Source organism: Triplophysa rosa, linkage group LG8, assembly GCF_024868665.1.
Source record: "Triplophysa rosa linkage group LG8, Trosa_1v2, whole genome shotgun sequence".
Lineage (NCBI taxonomy): Eukaryota > Metazoa > Chordata > Actinopteri > Cypriniformes > Nemacheilidae > Triplophysa > Triplophysa rosa.
In genome coordinates, this window is record NC_079897.1 from 15,832,792 (window position 1) to 15,857,333 (window position 24,542).

A 24,542-nucleotide genomic window follows, 5' to 3' on the forward strand; every position below is an offset into this window, starting at 1 on the left:
TCAGATCTTCCCTGTCACAGGAAGGGAGAACAAAATGCAAATGCTCTCTTGCTTTGTCTCTAGGCTTGTTTGAAGTCATGTGTTACAACAGCACCGTATGCAAACTCATTGTCGCAACACCTGTGTCTAGCCCCCTGTGTTTAGATTCGACCATATCTGGACATGTTTCATATGTTCAATACTACACAAAATAAATAATAACTTACTGAATTAAAATACATTTTGTTTTAGGGGTCAGACAAGGAATATTTACTTAACACACGTTATACTGTATATTAGGTAACAAGTTGTGCTGCATTGTGTATGTCCGGTGTAACATTTATGAATATGTATTTTCACTATCAAACAAAAAGTCCTTGAAAAAGAAATAGGACACCAAAAATTGGCTGAAATAGATTTTTCTTCCTTTAACAGATCTTTAGCATGCCAGGTACGGGTTTATTTAATAAATAAATTCATACTGTATTCCAGTCATCCTTCAGGCATACTGTATTCCTTTCCAGCCTTCATTATAAGCAGCAGCACAGGTCACAATGTGGGACACAGAAATGCTGCAAGGTTAACAAAATTACATATTCTCCCCCACAACCAACCACCCCTTCATTTCCATCCACCTGCCGAGGTCACGACAAACATGCAGTCTTGCAGATCTCTCTCTCTCCCTCAGTTATCGACTCCCACTTCTTTTAGGAAAATCAAACTGAAGCTGTGGATATATTTGTATTTTCATGGCCCTGGGAGCAGAATATGATTTAACTCATAGGCAGCCGAGAGCAATATATCACCTCTACATTCACACACCACGCCCAGCTTTCAGCTAATGTTCAGCATCTCAATCTCAGCTCCACATCAACATTCTCAGCTTTAATCACTTCCTGTGAGCATGAAGAAATCTGGCGTTCTCAATGCAGTTGTGACATGTTCTTGTTTTGTGTTCTGCAGAAGAAAGAAAGTCATACAGGTTTGTAATGACATTCGAGTAAATAATGAAAGAATTTTCATTTTTGGGTGAACTATCCATTTAACATGTTGTGTAAATGGGTAAACAGGGCTCTTTGATGACTAAAAGTGAAGATGAATTTTGAATTTAAATTTTGCAGTGTGTTTCAACCAGTGATTTCAGCTATAAAAACATCAAGAAGTTGCCATTTGTGTGTTTTGAGCTGACATCAGTCAGCGTGATGTTGATTGTTTAGATTCTTTCGAAAGCAAAAGCACAACAGCGACATCCGTGACCTCACCGAGCGCTCACGGATGCACACGCAGCTAATTAAGGCCCCGCCGTGAGGTCTCTCAGTGGCTGTGGTGACTGGTTTGTTCCGGTAAACAGACTCCTGGTTGTGATAAACGCCGTTCTCCGTCGCCACCTCGCTCATGCTGCTTCAGAAGCCAACAGTGAGCAGCTGCCTCCGAGTGCCGCTTTATCATTTATTCATTTACTTTCCACCGATCGTATTCAACATGCACAATCGCTCGCGCAAACACGCATGAAGCTGTGAAAACACCCCATTACAATGACAAAGGCCATCAGAAGTGCAAACACATGCACATGAGAATGCAGCGTAACATTTGAGTCATGAAGCAGTCATGAAGTTTCGATTCATGTTTTACAGCCATGCATACAGTTGAACAATCACTCTCAGATGTGCCAACACAGATATTTAAAAGTGTAACGCAAGAAATCACATTACTGGGTTAAGGACAATAAGTGTGAGGGAAAAATGGGCCATATCAGAACCAATGATATAATATAATATCTACTACTAAAGGCACAAGTACAAAACATGATTTAAAGGGATAGTTCACCCAAAAATGACAATTATTTTATCATTTACTCACCCTCGTCTCATTCCAAACCTGCATGCATTTCTTTTTTCGGCAGAACACAAAAGATATTTTGAAGAATGTTTGTAACCGAACATCATTGGCCCCCATTGACTTCCATTGTATGGACACAAAACCACAGAGACATTTCTCAAAATATCTTCTTTTGTGTTCCACAGAAGAAAGAGTTATATAGCTTTCGAATGACATACAATCTAATAAAAGCTGACAGAATTTTTGGGTGGACTATCCCTTTAAATTTGCAATCCAAAACGTTTCCTCTTTCTAGCCATCTCTGAAACATAAAATTGCAGGTAACCTTACATACTTATTACATGGGTTGAATTTAAATGACGTCAACTTGACATTTCCTGCAAAACCATACCAGACTGCTCAATTTATAAATTACAACATGCTCAACAGGAGAGCTGCTGTCTCAATGTGATCTGACACACTTTTACTCCTTTGGTCGTAACATCTTAGCGATGGCAATATGACAGGCTCAAAGCTCAATGCTGTTCATATCATATCGCAGTTCCAATTGTGACACTTGTCAAAATAGCAACACGATTCTTTGGTCAAATCATGGCAAAATCATTCTCAAAAAGTCCTGCGACACAATGAGAGCAATGCTGCCTTACATTGTGAGCTGTTCATTATCAGCTTGACTCTGATGAAAGGATCTGATTGATGATATGTGAATCTCAGTTCGTAGGGTCATAAAAGAGATGGGCTGGAAAAAGTGGGTCATATCTCTGAATCACCAATTTCCAACCCCCTGACAGAAGGGCCGATTTAAAAGATTCATTACAGTTCTGGGCATTCCAGGAACCTCTCACAGACACCAATTCAAAACAGAAATGCCAGGGAAATGCGTAACAAATGTTTATGTTGTTGCCCCTGAAACATCTATAACGTATATTTGTTATTTTTTAGCCAAAGGACATAATTTATTAAAAAGGAAAATTGAGCATCACCACCAATGTTTAATATACTTCACATTCTGTAATAGTAAATAAAAACAGCAAATTTATTATAATAGTATCATATTGACTGTAACAAAGAAACAATTATTAGGAAAACTTAATTCTGATGTATTCCTAATACAAACGTATACATTCCAAATTTTCATTTAATCAGTATTTTTAGATGTATTGTGTCTATTCCAGTCCACTGTCTGTTGAATTTCAACAAAATCAAACCTCAGTAGTGACATAAAATCATCCAACAGCAATGTGAAAGACTGACAGCATGACAAGACACATGAAAACAGTGATAAAATAGAGGTTATCATATAAAAAATACTTTTTTTATACTGTTGTATTTACTAAAAGTGAATATGGACTTGTTTTATTTGCAGTATTTGAGGTCTAAACAAATGACAGAGCATCTAAATGCAAATAGAAACAATATTTTTGTTTGAAATTTGGGAGAAATATTGTTAGTAGTTCACAGAATAAAACAAAAATAATAATTTTACCTAAACTCAAATCTCTAAATAGTAAATTCAGAAAAACTGAACTTTGAAATGGTCTCCTAATTTTGTCCACGGCTGTGTATATGTACATATACTATACGCGAGAGCGATTCGAAACCAAACATTTTATGGTTTTTCGAATGGCTCTCGCGGTACTTTGATGTCATCCGCCTGTCGGATCAAGTCGAACAAGCCTATTATTTTCTAATGTAATCAAATTTATACCAGGCACATCAAGGTCCACTCAGTAGCAGTTTGGGTCCTACGGCGCCACGGACAGTTAACATTTGCGCACTGTTGCTACGTTCAGACGTCGATGAGTGAAGAGAGCCGAGACAGACTTGCTGCACAGCGCGCAGACAGATGTAACTGTCAGTGACTGAAAAACAATGTTCAAAAGTTAGAAAAGTTGATGCTGAAAACCATGTTTTCCAAGATGAATGGGTCGAGAGATTTGCATTTATTGTTCCTGCATCAACATGCACGAGGCCGGTTTGTCTCATTTGCTCGGAGTCTGTTGCGGTTGTCAAAAGTGGAAACGTTAAACGGCATTATGAAACTAGACATGGACACTTTGAAGAAACTTGCCCGCAGCAGTCTGAGGTAAGGACACGGAAAATACACTCACCTAAAGGATTATTAGGAACACCATACTAATACGGTGTTTGACCCCCTTTCGCCTTCAGAACTGCCTTAATTCTACGTGGCATTGATTCAACAAGGTGCTGAAAGCATTCTTTAGAAATGTTGGCCCATATTGATAGGATAGCATCTTGCAGTTGATGGAGATTTGTGGGATGCACATCCAGGGCACGAAGCTCCCGTTCCACCACATCCCAAAGATGTTCTATCGGGTTGAGATCTGGTGACTGTGGGGGCCATTCTAGTACAGTGAACTCATTGTCATGTTCAAGAAACCAATTTGAAATGATTCGAGCTTTGTGACATGGTGCATTATCCTGCTGGAAGTAGCCATTAGAGGATGGGTACATGGTGGTCATAAAGGGATGGACATGGTCAGAAACAATGCTCAGGTAGGCCGTGGCATTTAAACGATGCCCAATTGGCACTAAGGGGCCTAAAGTGTGCCAAGAAAACATCCCCCACACCATTACACCACCACCACCAGCCTGCACAGTGGTAACAAGGCATGATGGATCCATGTTCTCATTCTGTTTACGCCAAATTCTGACTCTACCATTTGAATGTCTCAACAGAAATCGAGACTCATCAGACCAGGCAACATTTTTCCAGTCTTCAACTGTCCAATTTTGGTGAGCTCGTGCAAATTGTAGCCTCTTTTTCCTATTTGTAGTGGAGATGAGTGGTACCCGGTGGGGTCTTCTGCTGTTGTAGCCCATCTGCCTCAAGGTTGTGCGTGTTGTGGCTTCACAAATGCTTTGCTGCATACCTCGGTTGTAACGAGTGGTTATTTCAGTCAAAGTTGCTCTTCTATCAGCTTGAATCAGTCGGCCCATTCTCCTCTGACCTCTAGCATCAACAAGGCATTTTCGCCCACAGGACTGCCGCATACTGGATGTTTTTCCCTTTTCACACCATTCTTTGTAAACCCTAGAAATGGTTGTGCGTGAAAATCCCAGTAACTGAGCAGATTGTGAAATACTCAGACCGGCCCGTCTGGCACCAACAACCATGCCACGCTCAAAATTGCTTAAATCACCTTTCTTTCCCATTCTGACATTCAGTTTGGAGTTCAGGAGATTGTCTTGACCAGGACCACACCCCTAAATGCATTGAAGCAACTGCCATGTGATTGGTTGATTAGATAATTGCATTAATGAGAAATTGAACAGGTGTTCCTAATAATCCTTTAGGTGAGTGTATATCAGCTCAAAGCCCAGTTGTAGCGATCTACACGGGTCCTCCCTCACTCACTTACCGCCTAACAACGAGCATATGATGTCATGGTTCTGCCTCACCTAGTCTTGGATTTCCTGGTCCTGAGGCAGAGCCATGACAAGGTCTTTGGTTATGTGTGGAGAGAAACATATTATTGTCCTTTTGACAATAATATGCGTTCTCTCCGGTGTCTTGTCTTTGGCCCTGCCCCTCTCGTTTCCTGTATTGCTTCCCGTCCGTGTTCCATTACCTTCACCTGCCTTGTGTCATTATCCCTCGTTTGTCTTGCCCTTCAAAAGCCCTCATGTTCTCTGTCTCTTTGCTTGTTCATTGTGGTTGTTTGTGTTTGAAGCTGTCGTGTGTGCACTACTCTCACGGTATCCTTTGAGAGCTATTTGGATCACGTTCCGTGTTGGATGTTCCCTGTTCCTGATGCCGTTCGTCTTTCGTAGTAAGTGTTAGTTTAGTCTCCGTCTAATGTTTATTAGTCTAGTGTGCAGTGAGTCTTCGTGTTGTGATTTATCATTATTATTTTCTCGTCCCAGTTTTGTACCCCATCGCGGGTCTTTTGTTTTGCCCTGTTTTGTGTTCAATAAAGTCTTGTCTGTTAAGTCCTCGTCTCCCTTGCCTGCCTGCAATTGGATTCTATTTCCACGCAATCGTGGCATATGAATGTTCCCTAAGAATACCGTGGATCTTAGGAAAACATAACAAGCCCTTTACTGATGGGAAAATAGTAAAAGAGTGCATGGAGTCTGCGTGTGAAACACTTTTAGAAGGAAAATAAAGACATGAACTAAAAGAAAATATTAATCAAACCCCCCTTTCAGCTGCACCAGCCACAAGAAGAGCTGAATTGTTATCAGAGGATGATCAGTCACAACTTGATGCTGCTGTTTGTTAATCTCAGTTCAGCAGAAAACAACACTTTAGTTTTCTTTTAAAGTTGTTAATGTTGAAATGAATGTATATTCAGTGCAAGTTTAGAGATTAGGGCATTTTGCACATTTTCCTTCATTATATTGTTGCAGACATTGTAATGCCGTCTTATAGATATGAAAAGACATGTTTATTTCTTTGGTCTGCCAAAAACCAATTCATTCATGAATTGAACCAATCAATTCATGTTTCTTGGTATTTAATTATCCGGACCTCGGCTGGTAAGGAGGGTTCGTTTACTGGACCTCAAGCGATTTTAGTTGAAGACTCCTGCTTTAAGCAATTCGCAGCTCATTCTAAATTAAGATTTTGGTTGAATAAAAATAGCTGATTGTGCGCTGACCTAATTCTACGGTACGTTTTGCCTTCTCACAGATTTGCTCTAAATGGCGTTGTTTATTTCTAATATTTGATCTTATATTTAACCTAAAAATGTACAGTAATTAAAACATAAATATTTGCTGTGAGAAAAATTACAAAAACTTATGATGCACCTCTGACACCAACCATCTTACAAACATATTTGTTTCTTATTTTGTCCCTATCAAGGAGACCAAGTGTGAAAGTGAAAACTAAAGAGAATAAATGGACTTAAGATTCTGCACAGAACCAGCATAGTTGGAAAAACCCCTTAAAACCACCTGCAGGTCGAGCTCGACACTTTTAACTGCAGCATCTGCACAGACAGAAACGTGATGTAATACCTGGTCAGGTGAGATAGGATGACTGGCAGCTCTTTCTGCGTCTGTGCCCCTGTAATTGAATCTCTCTGTCACAGGGTGCAGAGTATTGTGTGTTTCTTTTGAAAGTGAGCACGGCACAGACAACGCCAAAAATAACTACAACACAAAGCCCTGATGGAAATGAGACAACGGTGGTACATGCAGGCCGCTGGTGGCGGGTGAGGTGCAAGAATGTTCCGGAAGATGAAAGGATGATGTCAGGGGGTCTCTGTTAAAGTATGGTGTCCAAAACACAGACGCGCACGCAGATTTTCACACCCACACAAGCATTTATGCTGTGATATTGTGAAATAATCATATGCTACTTTACTTTGTTCTAATGCTGTTAAGGTATATAATTAAAGTAAAGAACACTTCATTACTGCGATTGCAAGAGGTGGTTTTGGTCACGGACAGAGGCGTAAATGTGGCAGAGTGATCGCATGGGCAGATCATCATAAGCAATTGGGATAATGAGGAGGATTTGGCAGCAAGCTGGAGTGATTGTAAGCATTACGGTTGAGATGGAGCTTGATCAACGAGGTATATACTTCACAGAGGCAATGAGATGATGGATTAGCACGATATAGCATATACAGGTATTTAAGGGTTTGTAATGAGCTATATCAAGTTTCTACTACTAGTCGCTAGGTGAGGGTTTCTTCACAACTTCCACTTGTAGTAAAGTCACTCTAAAGCTGAAACCCATAATCCGTTTTTTGGTTGTAAATGGAGAAGTACATGAAACATCAGTGTTAAAGGAGCAATACGGCGTTTTTAGGTGGATCTATTGACGGAAATGCAATATAATATACAAAACTATTTCTTCAGAGGTGTATAAAGACCTTACGTAATGAACCATTATGTTTGTAATACCTTAGAATAAGCTGTTTATATCTACATACAGAGCAGCCCTACATACATTGAATTCGCCGCCATGTTTTGTACAGCAGCCCTAAACGGGACAAACAACTCTACAACAAGCGTTTCCTCTTCCTCTCCGCTGCGGTATCTTGGTGAAACGGATCGCGGGAAGATCCGTGATCCGTACGGATCGTGCTCTCCGGTGCGGAACGCATGTGACCCGCGGATAAAATGAAAGTTTATTCATCCTTGAGTAAAAAAGTAAAACGCGCTCTCGCTCGCTCTCCAGTTTCAGCTCCAACGTGCTCTCGCTCTCTCTCTCAAGCATCTGGACGAGTACAATATTAAAGCGGTTCCAGATAAACAATGATGCTCAAAACTGCTTTGTCACACAGCTAATATTACAACAACAACATATATTGGTATTAGGGCTGCTCGATTATGACACAAATCATAATCACGATTATTTTGGCCAATATTGAGATCCCGATTATTTAACATGATTACTCACTAAGTTTTAAAACAACATAGAAAAATAAAAAAACTTTGCTTTTAAACTGTGAATTCAACTGAAAAATAAATGTAAAGAAATAGCACAGCTGAACAACTGTAAAGGAAGGGGGTGCGCTGTGGATTTATACCACAAGAAAAGAGATGATCCTTGCAAAATGGAATGCGGCACAATAATCGTTTTACGTCGATTATTTTGTTTTTGTAATTGTTGAAGGCAAAAATTGACGATTACAATTATTTTCGATTAATTGCACAGCCCTAATTGGTATGTTAGTATGTTACTCACATCTGATCTGAATCAAAGCAACCTCCTCGGGGGTGATTTTTAGACGATCTTTCTCTCCAACGTCTCTCTCTGCTGGAAAGTATCTCCATAGATATCTGTCAGTATATCTCCTAAAAGCCTTAGTACCGCTGGTACTTTATAATATTAACACAGGTTCTAGCTCCTCCCTGACTTTTATCCTTCTTTTTAAACTTAAAATCCACAAAGCTTTTATTTTATGTAATACATAAGACATTGCTCTTTCTAGAGTCTTTCTAATGCCCGCAAAATCTCTTCCCTGCGTCAACATGAGAACGACATCTTTTTGTACTGTGGTGGCCACTGTCGTGTTTGGACTCAGCAATTCGTGGCAAATCTGTAATACAACGGTAGTGGCCGCTGTTAATCAAGAACTGCGCCTTTAAACAGTCTCTTATTAACTTACCACGATTCACAAAGGTAAGCTTATTATAATGCAGGGGTCTTCAACGTTTTCCGGGGCAAGGACCACTTAGATGAGGGATGCATAGAAACAACCCTTTTTTTCACAGCAATATTATGTTAAAACATTACATTAGCACTATTATGCATGTTATTGTTGCACATACATACTTTTCTGTCATGGTTATGCCTCTCTTGTCATGTTTTTCTTGGTCTTGTGGCAGAGCCATGGCAGAACCCCATGTTTCATGTGGAGGGAGAGTTTTGGCCCTGTTGGCCTTCCATACTCTCTCTCTCTCCGGTCTCGTCTCTGTTCCCGCCCTTTCGTTGCCTCATTATTGCTCGTAATGATTTCATGCCCCACACCTGTCCCCTCTTGATTTTATCCCTTATTTAATGCCCCTTTGTTCTCTGTCCTGTGCTGGTTCAGTTTACTTTATTTTTATTGTCTTTAAAATCCTATTTTGAAGTTAAGCACATACATAAGTAGAGACCCCTACGGACGAACACTTAACCGTATCCTCAAGCAAGTTGTGATTCACCATTTTGAGAGCAAATGCACTTCTCAAAACACTGCTGTCTGTGAAAAACCTTCTCCCCCACTAACGTCACCACACAGAATTACAAACATAATGATTGTTTTCATTCTCAGCATATTTCCTGCCTACTCCCCTATCTGCCAAGGTTGGTGTTTCAGGCTTCCTGGAATGCTAAATCACACAGAGAAATGTTTAGATAGTGCCACACAGTGATAGTTTACACTTTACAGACAAAATCACATGACAAATGACTTAGACTGTAACTGTCCCTCTATGTTAAGATGGGATCAAAAAATCAGAAACAATTACACCCTTTAGCTTTAACAAAGATTGCAGTTCATTACAGCTACGATATAAATACTGTAAATAAATTAAACCTGACAGGAAACATCTCTATGCAAACTCAACACTCGTGTTCCCCTCCTGCACAAAGATGTTGGTGATAGATATCAGGTCCATTTCTCTTGAGTCTGTGAGATCTAGACCCAGGAGGATGTGGAAGTATGGCTTCAAATTACTAACTTCAATCTGTGCTATGGGGCTACAAGTATGAATGCCAAAGTTGAGTATGAATGCAATAGAGCAGTGGTTCTCAAACTGGAGGCCCGAAGATGGATCCAGGGGGGCCACATATTTTGTGGCATTTTATGAAATATAGACATTTATCATAGATTTTATGCAATCAAACATAAGAAAAATAAGACCACCAACCAAAAGAATTGATGTTCCAGCATTGTATAACTGAATATATTTTTGGTTTAATTAAAATTCAAAGTTAAAGAAGTCTTTATTTGGGGGTGCGCAAAGCAATGCACACTACACAAAGGGGGCCTTACAACGAAAAGGTTTGAGAACCGCAATAGAGTACTGTAGAGATGACGTGTTTTTGTAGGCCAACCTGTAAGTTAGCATTGCACTGGTTCCCTCGACCAAAAGCCTATGGATTTTTCCATAGACTTTTGGAAGATCAAAAAAATTATATCAACGCTCGATATCAACGTCACATTTTAGATTAAAATGTGAAAATATTTAGAGGTTTTGTTGACCATAAACCTTATTTTAGGCATTGAACCAAAAACAAAGACTTTGGCCGATGGATCCGGAAGTGCTAAAATGCTAACTGGAAAAAAACGTAGTTAAACCATGATTACTGTAGTAAAACCATGGTTTTCCCAGTAATCAATACACAAAAAACATGGTTACTAGAGACAATACAGCTCACCCACGGTTCAATACGAACCTCGGTTTTTCACCCATGGTTTTCGGTTCGGTTCTGATGATTTGGCACAGTAAAGTGCCAGTTTTCATTGTTCTATGCTTATGTGACAGGAACAGTAAACATTTAAGAAGAAGAAAAAACTATTACTGAAATTCTCTTTATTTAACTTTACTTATTTTATTATCTTTAAGCAAAAATCAACTTGTACAAATTCCTGGCTCATAGCAGTTTTTGGTTTACTGTTCATCAACATGCCAGTAAAATAAGCTTCTTGAAGAAGTTTTGCACATCACTGTGCGTTCAGACCGCCGCCGTCGAGAGCGTCAAAATTCGCTCTGGCTGCCCTGCCAGCAGCTCTGTAGAAAGATTCGTGGACGCTCTGGCGCTCTGACGTAGACCAAAGTTTACAGGGTTGACGCCCTCAACGGCCAAGACGCGCTGCTGCCCGCCACCGGCTCACATTGAAAATTAATGACTTCCGGCCACTTTGACGCTCTTGACGGCGGCGGTCTGAACGCACAGTCAGAGTATTTAAAATAACGTAATGCAAAACTTGCAATTGCTGTAATGGAAGTAAACGCGGTGCGCGTAACACTGCAAACACAAGCGCTCAATGGGAAAGGCCAAAGATAATATATTAACAAGGTGCGCCACTGCGATGACAGTGATTAATAAATTAGAAGAAATGCAATGCTAAATAGCTGCCTGGAGGTGCTCGCTATGACGTAAATACCTGTCCGAGTGGCATGAAAACGGACGTTGGCATGGTCGCGAGCGTGTTGCCTTCGTATGCAGTGTAAAAATACATTCTTGATGTGCCAAATTCGGAGATTATCACTTTAGTACAACGGGCATACAATAAAGCCAGCTCGCGTCTCTCAACAGCACATTGCTTCTCGTGTTACAGGCAGCCTCGCTTCACCACCCAACCACCACTCGCATATTAGATACAGACAAACATGGACAGAGCCAGTTCAGAGTGTCATTGAGCGCACGGAAATAATTTAAATGCAAAACCGCAATTCACTTACACGTATTGAACCGTGGAGGTCATACTGAACGGTTCAATATTATATTGAGTATTGTGGCATCCCTAATGGTTACTACACTTTTACCACAAATAAAAAACACTGTTAATTTTCGTAAGGGTTGAATCTTTCGTAAGGTGACTCCAGTTTATTTTTAGATTTGAACTGATGTTTGAATTTTGATGCGTTTCCTCAATCAAGTGGGACAAGACTAGCTTTTTTATTTTGCCTTATGTTGGATGTGTTTCACGTGACAAAGCCAGACAGATTACACCCACATCCATGCAAGCAGGCAACTGGGTTCCCTTTCTGTCGGTCTCTCGACGTTGTGTCGAGCCGACAGATGGGGTTCGTCCCTGAGAACCAATCGCTTCTGACTTCTTAGAAAAGGCCAATAAAATTGGCGAATAAAATTTGCATGCCGGACTCCGCCCCCGGATATCCGGGTATAAAAGGGAGACTCATTCATTCAACTTTTGTTCTTCGGAGCCTTCGCTCATGATCAACAGACTTCGCTACAAATAGCAACTACAAGACTGCCGGTTCTACGACGTGGTGCAGCGGACTGTCCCTTCCTGCGGCGACTTCCCCTGGGCGTCTTGGCGGTTCCAGAAGTGTTCGAGTTTTTTCTCTAAAAGAGCAAATTTCTCCAGCGTGGCATGTCCCGCTGTTCTCGTACGGACGCGATGTCTGCTTCCAGTACGCTGAGGCAGATGTTGTGGATACGACCTGCCCGCACTGCGGGCGGTTGACGATTCAGACGTTGTGTCATGGGTGGCTGTGTTCCCACGGGACTCAGCCACCACCTCGTCTGCTTCCCGTTCCGTGACGGCAGGACAACAGCCCTGCCGCCCGCTACGGCAAGCAGCGAGGGTGATATGAGGATTACTGTGAGCGCTAATCCGTCAGCCACTGGCTCGCGGACCGTTCGCACCTTGTCTCGCTCGTCTGACCGTTCCCCATGAGACGGTCCCACCGTCTTGTTCCTCAACCCCGTATCGGAAATGGTACGTGATGATGAGATGTCTGTTGCAGCAGCACAACGACACAACGTCGAGAGACCGACAGAAAGGGAACGTCTTGGTTACGGATGTAACCTCAGTTCCCTGATGGAGGGAACGAGACGTTGTGTCCTTCTTGCCACAACACGTGCTGCCCACTGCTGCAGTCGTGAGAGGTCTCAGGCTCCTCAGAACTAAGGTGAATGAATGAGGCACGCCGTCTCCCTTTTATACCAGGATATCCCGGGGCGGAGTCCGGCATGCAAATTTCATTCGCCAATTTCATTGGCCTTTTCTAAGAAGTCGGAAGCCATTGGTTCTCGGGGACGAACCCCATCTGTCGGCTCGACACAATGTCTCGTTCCCTCCATCAGGGAACTGAGGTTACATCCGTAACCAAGACGTTTTCGAAAACTTGAGTTTATTCATGACATTTCTAGCATCAGAATACCTAGCGTTGAAGAAGACTAGATAAGAGAGCTAAAAGATTAAGAGATGGTGTATATAAAAAAAGAAGAACTCTCAGACTAAGGATTGTAGACTTCATAAAATAAATGTACAACAAAATGTTGCGCAATGAGACCAAAGAGTCAGAGGTCAACAGTCCAGTCCCAGCAGGCATCACAGTCCTTATTTACAATATGCCTTTGGTCGTACACGTTAAGTAATATATTACACTGGCTGACTTTAAAAAGACCTTGTTTTGAACCAGGCACTATTTTTTTGGAGAGAGGATCATTCACGACTCCATAATGTAAAACTATTACAGTAAGAGTATCTGATTGGGCACAGGCATAGAAAGAATTGAACACAGGAAGAGATTGAAACAAGAAATCGAATGAGAAAGTAAGAGAGCCACAGAATTGCTAGCCGTGAGCTATGCAGTCGTTATAGCAAATCTATACAGCTCATTGTCATTTAATGTGTTTCAAATAGATTAAGTCAGGAAATCCCTATTTGCTCTCTATTGAGAAAGCCCTGCCCAAAGAGGTTTATACACAGTTTGAGTGAAATTCCACCTCCGCTCTGCAGACTCGAGTCAAGCCCGGGGGCAAAGCCTCAATTTAATCTGTCGGTGGGCCTGAATTATGCAGCAGAAACCGAAGATACTCAAAAACTCTAAATGCTGCACGGCAGACACATTCCTCTCTATACTGTTGGGATGGTGGAGCTTTGATTGATGCTGACATTGGGCGAGGCTTTGAAGGCAGGAGTGACTCATTGCATTGTGCGAGAAACATGAGTGCTTCTTCACGATCTGGAAGTGCTTCAGAGGTGTGATGTTTATCTCTGTTTCTATGGGATTTTTTACACCATACAGTAAATTGTGTTTGTCACAGATTTGGGGGCGCGTTTGTGATGTTACCTGATTTGCAAAATTAGCGAATCAGGTCAATGCAACACAAACAGCAGCTGCAAATAAAAGATAAAGATCAAAGTATGTGCAAATAAAAGATAATGATCAAAGTGGAGCGAATTTGTTTCATGTACAGAATACAATTTTCAATTTAGCGATAGAGACGGAGCGCATTTAGGCCACGCCCACACCGGGGGGAAACAATCCAACCCTTTCCATTGACTTTCTATTGCGGGAAGCTTGCCTCCTTGTCATTTCTGACTTATAACAAAAAATAGAACAATGTCTAAAAGCTGCTGTGTGACAACGTGTACAGTAGACTACCGAACCGTAAAACCATAAAAGCCAGACTTTACGGTGACAAAAGTGGATACAGGCAATAAGACGTGAAGCATCAGCAGGAAGAATAGGTCAATTGCGGGATCCTGACACACTCAGTATGCCTAACGATACGTGTGCAGTAAACATTTTTTCCAATGTATTTCCAAAAAAACAGTCTTATATTCAGAACAAAATGGTCATTTCAAAGCCAAATAAAAAATGTATGAGAATTAAATGTCAAAGCCCCAAAACAGACAATTAATCGTAATGATTTATTAGACAATTAAACTTCAGCCAAATTTCATAATAGTGACAGTCCTAACTCTTGAGTACCTATAGAGTAGTATTGTCACGACGGTGCGTGGAAGAACCCAAGCGCAGGCAGCAGTAGCGAACACACAATACTTTATTATAAAATAAAAAACCCACGATGGGGAAAAAGCCAAAAGAACTGAGGTGAACTTTAAAACAAAAACTAAGCAGGATTAAACAAAACAATCCATCAAACGACTAAAACTAAATGACACACACGACATAAGACAAGGGAATCCAACAGGGCAAGGTAATCCAATAGACAAGGTAACAGGCAAACGACAAGGTAACATAACAAACAGCCAGAAGGCACATAAGTACAACGAACGAGCAACAAGACAATGAAACATGAGGACTATTTAAAGGGTAGACAAATGAAGGATAACTGTCACGACTGGTGGTGAAAGAAGAACCCAAGCGCAGGCAACGGCAGTGAAGGGGTTAACACAACTTATTTTATTAAACAAATAGAAGACAAAACAAAAACCCACGAGGGGGTAAAACACTACAACAGGGGAATACAATAATACAAACTAAACAGGAACACTCACGAAATAAACTAAACTAAGACAACACTAGACAAGGAAAAACTGACTAAACTAAACACTTACTGAAACAGGGACAATAGACTCTGGCAACACAGGGACCATCAGGACACAGACCGACCGAACGTAAACCGTACAATACACGAGCACAGGACAAAGAAACAAGAGGGTATAAATAGAGAAGACAAACGAGGGATAATTACATGGGGCAGGTGAGGGACATTAAACACACAGGGAAAGATAACGAGGAAACGAGAGGAATGGGGCCAATGACAAGACACTGGAGAGAACGTATATTATTGTCAAACGGACAATAATATGTTTCTCTCCACACATAACCAAAGACTTTGCCATGGCTCTGCTACAGGACCAAGAAAAACATGACTAAGGAAGCAGAGCCATGACAGAAGCCCCCCCTTTAATGAGCACCTCCAGGTGCTCACCAAGGGGTAGACGGACAACAAGACTACAGGATTGGGGTGGGATAACAAGAAAAACACACATGGGAGGGGGGGTGGGGGAAAACAAGAGTTCGGGCTGGACAGGGCTTGACGCCGGCTGGAAGGCCGGCTGGACAGGGCTTGACGCCGGCTGGAAGGCCGGCTGGACAGGGCTTGACGCCGGCTGGAAGGCCGGCTGGACAGCGAGCTGGCTGACCGGCTGACGCCGGCTGGACACCGGACTGGACGCCGGCTGGCACCGGACTGGAGCCGGCTGGACACCGGACTGGAGCCGGCTGGCACGGACTGGACGCGGCTGGATCACGGCTGGAGCTGGCACGGCGCCGACTGGACTACACGACTGGACGACTGGACGCCGGCTGGATCACCGGACTGGACGCCGGCTGGATCACCGGACTGGACGCCGGCTGCACCGGACTGGAGCCGGCTGGACACCGGACTGGAGCCGGCTGCACCGGACTGGAGCCGGCTGCACCGGACTGGACGCCGGCTGGACACCGGCTGCACCGGACTGGACCCGGCTGGACACCGGCTGCACCGGACTGGACCCGGCTGATCACCGGCTGGGACGCCCTGGGTAGTGCCCCCCTCCTCGGCTTCTTCTTCTTCGACCGGCCCACGGAACGTTGTGGCCGGCTGCAGGGAAGCGGTGGGGGGCACGACTAGCTCCGTGTTGGGAGAGTCGGACGGGAGTCCCACGACTCCCTCCGCCACGCTCCACGGAGGCTAGCTGGTGGTGGAGAGACTGCGGGGGGTGAGGCGGATGGAGGTGCCGAGTTCCCCAGGGTAAGGGGGCCAGGACGCGATCCTCCGGGATGGTAGCCAAGGGAGTGGATACCCAGTCTGGCACTAAAGGCCAGGGATCATCCCGGTTGACCACGTACCTGATCATGTCACCCAACCACAGGGAACTCAACATCTCCACCTCGGCCCGCTTGAGAGGCTCGGTGAGGCAGCAGTTAAAAATAACCTTGAGCTCTGCCTCATCGAACTCAGTCTCCCCCGCAGCAGCCACAAACTCCCGGGCGAAGTCTCTAACCCCGCGATCCCCCTGCCGAAGCCCAAACAATACCCGAGTCTGGCGGGCTCGCAGGGAACTGTACATGCCTGCTGGGTTCAGTAGGGCTCGTGTATTCTGTCACGACTGGTGGTGAAAGAAGAACCCAAGCGCAGGCAACGGCAGTGAAGGGGTTAACACAACTTATTTTATTAAACAAATAGAAGACAAAACAAAAACCCATGAGGGGGTAAAACACTACAACAGGGGAATACAATAATACAAACTAAACAGGAACACTCACGAAATAAACTAAACTAAGACAACACTAGACAAGGAAAAACTGACTAAACTAAACACTTACTGAAACAGGGACAATAGACTCTGGCAACACAGGGACCATCAGGACACAGCACATACACACGCACAGAACACAGACCGACCGAACGTAAACCGTACAATACACGAGCACAGGACAAAGAAACAAGAGGGTATAAATAGAGAAGACAAACGAGGGATAATTACATGGGGCAGGTGAGGGACATTAAACACTCAGGGAAAGATAACGAGGAAACGAGAGGAATGGGGCCAATGACAAGACACTGGAGAGAATGTATATTATTGTCAAACGGACAATAATATGTTTCTCTCCACACATAACCAAAGACTTTGCCATGGCTCCGCTACAGGACCAAGAAAAACATGACTAAGGAAGCAGAGCCATGACAGATAACGACACAGGGCAGGTAAGGGTAATCAGGCACGGCCGGGAAACAATACAGGAAATGAGAGGGGCGGGGCCAATGACGAGGCACTGGAGAGAACGCATATTATTGTCAAAAGGACAATAATATGTTTCTCTCCACACATAACCAAAGGCCTTGTCATGGATCTGCCACAGGACCAAGAAAAACATGACTAATAGAGGCAGAGCCATGACAAGTATTGCATACTTCGTATCTTCGAGTATTTAGTTTGATCACATTTATAAAAGATAGATACAGCTGTACGATTGTTTCCGAATACAGACTGGGGGTGTGCGGGGGAGGAACTAAATCACGAGGACACAATAAATCATCACATTATCCCTGCATAACTGTTATGATTCACTATAAAATCGTGTTGTTTACATTATGCACGTACGCGCCGATTGCCAACAAAACACAGACATATGATTTAGCTTCACTTACCGCATGCGGTTCATGTCCAGCATCTTTTAGCGCTAAGACCGCTCCATCTATCAGTTTCAAACGATCTGCAAATCCAGCGTTATATCCACTGTTTATATAACATCTACATTTAGTTTACATTTACATTTTTTACATTTAGTCATTTAGCATTTAACATCCATCACTGAAATGCTCAACACAAACACACCTCAACTTCTCTCACTATCGCAAGAGTAACAAGCTGCAGCACCAATCTTGATGGTAAGCGGGTCTTCCTATTGCTCGTTGGTTGATGCGTGGGTGGGCTATTTCTTTCACCTTGCCGTGGGCGTGCTTTTCCGGGAGAATTGCACAATAGGGGACTAAGAAAAGTTGTTACGTAACGGTTTTTCATGTTCGAAAAAAAACTAACCTTGGGGGAGTGTATCGAGCACAGAAATACTATGTAATACTTCCAACTCGTTTTTGACAAGTTGACCATGTTAAGCATGAGAAGCCAGCACGTTTAACATTGTAAAGAAGTCAGAATGCATGAAACAGCATTAAATCCCTCCTTTTAAAAAAGGACAATATGACACGTTGCGCTCCACTTTTGGGTCCTTAAAGGGACTTCACCCAAAAATGAAAATTCTGTCATCATTTACTTAACTTCGAGTTGTTCCAAATCTGTATAAATTTCTTTGTTCTGAATGATGAACACAGAGAAAAATATTTGGATGAATGCTTATAACCTATAACATATTTTGCCTCCCATTGACTCCCATAGTAGGAAAAATTACTTTATCATTTTTGTTCTGTTGAACACAAAAGAAGACATTTTGAAGAATGTAGGACAGCAAACAGTTCTGGGGCACTTTTGACTATCATTGTATTTTTTCCTACAATGGTAGTCAATGGGGGGCAAAATCTGTCTGGTTATAAGCATTCTTCCAAATATCTTTATCTGTGTTCATCAAAACAAAGAAATTGAAACAACTCGAAAGTGAGTAAATGATGACAGAATTTTCATTGTTGGGTGAAGTATCCCTTTAAACCCTTGTATTTTGGGGTCAACAGTTTATAAAAATGTAGTTCTGGGTTTTTTAGCTTGTTTACTGTACACCTTCTCACATAGCAGTTTTTAAACATCGTTCTGTTTTTGTTATAAGTCAGAAATGACAAGGACGCAGCTTCCCGCAAAGAATGTCAATAGAGAGGGTTGGATTGTTCCCCCCCGGGGGGCGCGGTTTTCAGATTATGACGCGTTGCGCTCTGCCTCTATTCAGTCTTTGGCTTTCTTGGTCATACAGTAACATGTTGTCAGTTGGTTAGATTTGGGGCAGCAACTGTAGAGAACACATTCTTCCATTCAGCAACAGCTAGACCTACAGTAGAGCAACTTTTGGAAGAAGATCCTTTGGGACGCTTACAGTTTAATGACATCACATCAGGATCAGTAATATCTATTACAAATGTGTTGCGATATTCCGTTTCATGTCATTGTTCTGAAAGCAAACAAGTTTCTGTAGACAAGTTACTCCGAGGATGTGAAATCTATTTTCATTAGCTTTCACTCCGGCAGCTCTTATCGTACCGCAGATGCTTCAGCTTACTGCCCAACAGAGGATATTCAGATTGTGTTTAACTGCTCTTACTCATCTTTGTTTCTGTCTACATTTAAATACACATTCAAATATGCAGGAAAATGCAAATCGGCCCCAAAAAAGTCTTTTGGTTTTGTGTCTGTGTCCTGCAAGCTAGATTACTAAACTGTCTTTCTATCATGAGTCTGCACAGATGTGATCTTATCCTCATGAGATACTGCAGAGCTCCATCTGAGAGTCTGCCAAACCCGTGGTGCTACAGCCTCCAAAACTGAGAGCGCTCAGATTTACAAATGCACTGGCATTAGTCTTGGCTCAATACAAAATATGGAGAAATAGCTCTCCGGTGAACCATGAAAATGATTGGTCTAGTTTTCAGGCAGTGGGCACGCCCGGTGATAGATTTTGGTAAAGTGGCTGATCCCGTGAGATTTGTGGAAAACCTTTCAAAGGAACGAAGAGAGGAAAATGCCAAGCACTGGAACATTTGACATCACTCAAACACTTCACGTACTTGACCTTCAATATGACATTTTCAAGACATCCTGATTCTGACAACAGGTGGGAAGATTCCTTATTAACAGAGTGAACTGCATTGTGTGGGATGTTTACTACAGAATTGTGAACACTGCTTCCTGTGTATTAACCACTTCCGACCCCGTCCACGCTATGGCTCCTCCCCTCCTTGTGAATCTCTCAAAGTAGATTCAGACTGAAAACCACATGCCCTACCTCATCCTTCTTCTGTGATCCTGCCAGTCACCAAACCAACCGTCTACAGACAGCAAACTGCTGCTCGCGTGAGATCTTAACCCAACGTTGATCTCAAGAGATCAGATCTCCAGAGATGATCTTGCTGGGAAGCTGAACATAAACACAGCAGAATGTGCAGCAGAAATCTTACTTGAAAATAAACACAAACAGGGCGGTTGAGTCCCAGTGGAGCCCAGCAAGAAAATTCGGCTCATACAGAAGTCTCCTTGTGTCAGAGGGCCTGACCCAATAAAACTACTGCCTTGCAGAAATACTTTTTCACTGCACATTTCATGACAATAAAGATGCACTACTAATTTATAGGAAGTAGGTCTGGTAATTATCACATTGCGATAACACAGTTCCTCAAGAGCGAAGCAATGACAGCGAGCCAAACTTTGGCTATTTATTTTTTTGTGTAGGCGTTTTTGTTTAAGAGTGCTGGAGTCTGCTTATCTTACACATAAAGTACATGTAGTGTGAAAAGCAATAACAAAACACCCCTACCAATACCAAAAGGATGTTGAAAAGTGATGGCAAAATCATACTTGCATTTTTAGCGGTGCTCAGAAGCATTTCCATCAAGTGTTTAAAAACAGTGTCTCATGTTCCATATTTGAGCAGTAGAGAGTGAATTAGCCATTAATGAGCCCCAGAGAAGAGATATGCACTCCGACAAATACAGTAACAGGCAAAACTTTAATGCCCTAAATTTGGTAATAGCTCCATACCACGAGTTATCTCATTCTCAAGCACTCAGGGAGATGGCAGAATATTGAGTTCCACTCTGCTATTGCACTTATGAACTGCAGTGCTTCCACCGTGAGTAAGAGTAACCAAGACATTGAAGAAGTAAACACATCTTTTCAGCGCCCAAGCTTAAACCAGATAACAAAGTGAATTGAATAAAGCTTCACTTTAGACAGCAGTATTGTATAGAAGAATAGCCCCACATTTCCCAAGCAAAGTGAGTTTAATGAGAGCCTGCTCATATCACACGGGAACCCTGGACTCTTATCGTTCCATCAGAGGCCTCTTTCCACAAGCTGCTAGAATGCAGATGTGCTTTGATGTGTTTCTATTTGAGTCAAAGGACTTTTTTAGACCACAGCTATTATGACCTTCAGTTACACGTATTTTAAAAGGTAAAGACAGCGGGGGAGCAGCGGAGAAACCGGCTGAAGCTTTTTGTTATGTTTAATATTTATGAAGCTGAGGAGCCAATTAAAAATGACCTCCAAGCTTACCATCTTTTCTCAACATACTGGACTGAAGTGAAAATTCTGTCATGAACTACTCACCCTCAAACCTGTATAATTTTTTTGTTTGGTTAAAAACAAAGAACTTAGAATGTTAGAAACTGATATTTCTGGGGCACCTAATTTTGTCAGCTATTTTATATTTTAGTCTTAGTTTTAGTCCCACGACAAATATACTCATTTAGTCATCCATGTCCTGTTTTTGTTTAGTCAAGTTTAGTCAACTAAATGTCTATGCATTTTCGTCTCGTTTTAGTCAATACAAACTTTCACATTTTCATCACGCTGTATAATGGTTAAAATGATAAAAATAGTTAATAGTTGCTAAAAATCATAATCACAGTGATTGTTGTCGTTTGAGAAATTTGTTTTTATATTTCATTATAAGTATCTCTTTTACCAATAAGCACAAATCAATAGAATGTCAAATCGTGCATAGTTTATACAGCTTCATGTAGCTTCATCTAAGAAGTATTTCCACGGAGGTTTGATAAGTGCATAGGCTTATTCATAGACATCCAACCTCTCCCTTAAGTTCTCAGGCAAATTACTAGTCTTCCTGATGCCCGCAAAATATTGACAATTCACTAGAAACAACGTGACTGACCGTGAAGGAGAACCCTCGGAACGTAGTCCCGAACAGACTCACAGTTATCGCGAGGTGGGATGTCTTTATTCAGCAACCACAATCGCAAACAAACAATGTAGTGGAGATCAACGCGGCTCGAGCGGCTCATGAGACAACACAGAATGCAAACATGAACGCTCGTACACCAGAGGCTCGTACAAAAATCTGTAATGTTTATCTTTCATTTTTTTCTACAAAGACTAAAAAGGTTTTTGGGGTAAGTTTTAATTTTATAACTACATTTTAGTCACGTCATTTTTCGTCAACAATATTGCGTGCTGATATAGTCTTAAATTGTCATTTAATGGCCTTACCTTTCGTCTCTTCATCGTATCGTCTTCGTCCTGGGAAAATAAGTTGTTGATAAATATTTTTCGTCATTATTTTCATTAACGAAATTAACACCACAACATTGACAACCATAGTAAAAAGAATGAATTAAGAGAATTAAGATTTTTTTGTTCTGTTGAACACAAACGAAAATATTTTGAAGACCATAGGAAAACAAACAGTTCTGGGGCACCTTTGACAACCATTTTAATGGTAGTCAATGGTGCCCCAGAAATCTCAGTTGCTAACATTCTTCCAAATATCTTTCTTTGTGTTTAACAAAACAAAGAAATTTATACAGGTTTGGAAAAACTTGAGGGTGAGTAATTCTGACAGAATTTTCATTTTTGGTTAACCCATTCCTTTAAGTCTTTAGAGTTTCTGACCACTTTTTTATTCTGTTCACAAGAAGTAACTGGTTATGGAAGAAGACTTTTGTATCATTGTACGATTGCCAGGTTTTGAAAGGGTCTCGAATGAGCTTTACTTAATCAAAATTTGGTTTACGTTGCACTGACTGAATATGAACAGCTGGTCAGCCTGGTTCATTTATTTCTCTACCATCTATTAATTGAAATAAAAGCTATTGTTAAGACTATTTTATTTATATTAATTATTTAAAGGAAAAAAACACCTGTAAATGACACGTAAATCAAAACGAACTGTGAGTATTGATTACATGTAAGTCAGTCGGTCTCTTCCTGTTGTTGTAAACCTTTATCCAGTGAAGACCAGGAGACTTGGATTTCCTTTCTTTATTGTAGAGAAGTCTTCAAGTCAGAGCGAGCTGCTCGGATGCTGCAGTCATCAAGTCTGACTTACATTAGAAGATACATTGAACTTATAGCAATTTGACGGGGGCAGTCCCCTCAAATGGAGAACAAAGGCACTTTCACGAGTTCGCCTAAGCAAATAATAATAATGGTGGCAGGAAAATGCTGATAGCAGGGGTAGGTAAGATATGCGTATTTGGCGTGCTGTCCAGGGGGCGGGCTCCGAGCTCGCCGATTCCTTCCGACCCCGGAACACTCTCCCCCTGATGGGGGCGAGTGCGCCGAGCTCGGAAATGGCCCGAACCCAGAGCTCACCTCCCGGGGTCCTGCTGTGGAAAGCGAGTTCGGGGAGATCGGCCGGGGAGGTGGAGGGATGTTGCATTACTGTAGAGAAGGTGCAGGTAAGAATTCTGGTCTTATTTATGCGGAGGCTCGCTTGAGCTGATAGGGTGAAAATCGTGATTGCTGGTAGCGAACCAGCCGAGTTTGATTATGAGCTCCGGCTTCACCTGAACTTTGTTAACGAAACTCGTTTGGATAGATGACGTGGTTGCCAATGGTGAACCGGCCGAGTTTGATTATGTGCTCCGGCTTCTCCCGAACTTTGTTAATAAAACATCATTAGGTGACAACTTTAAACAATGCATGGAGGCAAAGTAGCAAGCCCACTCCAAATCCTGGAGTTTCACCAACCCTTAATCCAATCAACATAATTGTCTCACTCAGACTAAATGAAAAATAAAGAAGAGTTTGCTCAAAACCTTTGAGTCATGAGCAAATGGCCACCAGACCATACAATGGAGCAAAACACAAAGAGCCATCACATGCAATGTTGCTGTGTTCCTCCTAAATACCAAATGCAATGTATTTCACATTAATAGTTGTTGTTCAGATAGGGGAGAGTAAGAGAATCAGCGGATCTTAAAATAATCCTCAATTTTACATTTCTAGGCCTATAACAATAACCGATCATTTTTCAACATCGGAAGCCGATAACCGATATATGGTCGATGTACAGTATATAAATATTAATATAAAATTCCCTAAGACTAAAACAAAAGCCAAAGCGTGGACAACTGCATTGAAAACATCCACTGCAGAAAACAAAGTTCTCTTTTTCCCGTTAACAATTCTTTAATCTTCAAACTTTTTTGGTATATTTTTTATTTAATAAGCAAATTATAGATGTTCTTCCAGAGCAACACAGAAAAGTGTTCTTAATGGCCACATGTCTAGGTCTCAAGACAGAAAGCATTCAGACAGCAGTCTGATTCAAACAATATGCTTTTGTTCCTATAATTTACACATTCAAAAATACTGTACATACATTTTGTACCACCTACATCAACAATGTTCTGCTAA

The 24,542-nt window shown here is 41.9% G+C and overlaps 1 protein-coding gene across 4 annotated transcripts in view; it reads right to left on the reverse strand.

Moving 5' to 3' along the window:
• Positions 1-24,542, reverse strand: part of osbpl3b (oxysterol binding protein-like 3b) — a 69,311-nt gene that overhangs the window by 41,775 nt on the left and 2,994 nt on the right. The gene's annotated exons all lie outside the window — the stretch shown is intronic.